The sequence below is a fragment of the Babylonia areolata genome, chromosome 9, assembly GCF_041734735.1.
Source record: "Babylonia areolata isolate BAREFJ2019XMU chromosome 9, ASM4173473v1, whole genome shotgun sequence".
Lineage (NCBI taxonomy): Eukaryota > Metazoa > Mollusca > Gastropoda > Neogastropoda > Buccinidae > Babylonia > Babylonia areolata.
This window is the reverse complement of record NC_134884.1, coordinates 44,036,031-44,037,636: the sequence shown is the minus strand read 5'-3', so window position 1 is coordinate 44,037,636 and position 1,606 is coordinate 44,036,031.

Sequence of the window (1,606 nt, the reverse complement as noted above, 5' to 3'; positions counted from 1 at the left end):
GCCCCTGCCTGCTCTTTGTACGCTCCAATGTTGTACAGTGCCATGTTTCAAACTGACAGCAAATTGGTTCTTTCATTTTCTTTATAAGTCGATCAGGTGTCATTGGTTCAAATCAGTTTGAATCATATTCTCACACGACAGAGCACCTATTATGAAAGTGTCATCTAGCCCTACTATTCATAATGCTTGCGAGGAGCTTAGCAAGCATTGATGTAGAAATGACAATGAATTGAGATTTCCTCTAATTGTACAGTATTGTAGACATTAGAGACTGGGTGTTTCAGTTGTGTATTTGTTGTCACACCTGCTCACACGGCCCTATATTCGCTGCGCATATTAAAAAAACAAAACAAAACAAAAAGAACAACAACAACAACAAAACCCCACCTCCATTCTGTAAATGCATGTGCACCTCTTTTTTCTCTCTCTCTCTCTTTTTTTTCAAAACTGATTATAAGACCTATTTACAATGTCACATTTTATAATAACCTTTCACATGAACAAACACAATTGATCTACCATTAAGTCCATGATTTGACCATTCATCCTTTTTGTACCCCACCCCCACCCCCTTCCCCCCTCTGCCTGAGGGACGGTGCTTGAGATGGGAAGGCCCGAACTGACAATGTCCAGTAATGAGATGCAAACATTCTGCAGTCATAGCCAGCTTCCCTTTTGCTCTTCCTTCCCCCCCCCCCCCCCACGCCCCCCCTCCCTCCACCAATCTCTACTTTCTATAACCGGGGAGACAGAACGAGACCCGGATCACCACCACCACCCCTCCCGCCTCGCTCTCCGCCTCCACACACGGACAACCAGGAAATGGAGGGAGGGGAAAAAACAAAGGACACGGCAGGGACTGTTCCTGAGCGTTGCCTGAGCACTGCACAATCCTCCATTGTGCTGTAATTACCTCGCTGGCCCGCCAGACGAAGGGAGGTGCAAAGGCCGCCGCTTTCTCCCGTCCATCTATTCCAATTCTTATTCTTCTCCACCCCTCCATCCCCCCCTCCCCTCCCCTCCCTCCATGCCCTTCCCCTCCCCTCCCCCCTCCCCTCCACTCCCTCCATGCCCCTCCCAGCCACGCCCCCATCCCCCAGCGGTTTTTTTTTGTCTCTCTCCTCCTTTGTCGGTCCAGAACGGCTTGACTGTGAAAAACAAAACAACACACACACACACACACACACACACACACACACACACTCTGACGCACACACACACACACACACACACACACACACACACACACACACACCAAAACCAAGTCAAGTCCATCGAAAAGCCCTCAGTTCAGCCTCGTTACATAAACGGACGAAGTTCGTGCATTCAAGACGCCGTCAACCTTGGCAGTGAGTCTTCCTCTTCAGGGGCGATAACCGCTGACTGCCTTAAATTTCCATTTTTCTGCCGCCTTCCTTTCTGGGCCGACGTCCTTACTTCCTTCCCCGCCTTTCCGGTGTGTGGCTTCGCGGATAACCGGAACCGGAAGTCTTTACGCCGCGTGAATTGTGTGTGCACTAATAATCAAGGGGATTCGTCGGACCCTGCCTGGGTCTGAACCCATAATCCCTGCCCACTCAATGTTACCTCCCTCCCCCCCCCCCCT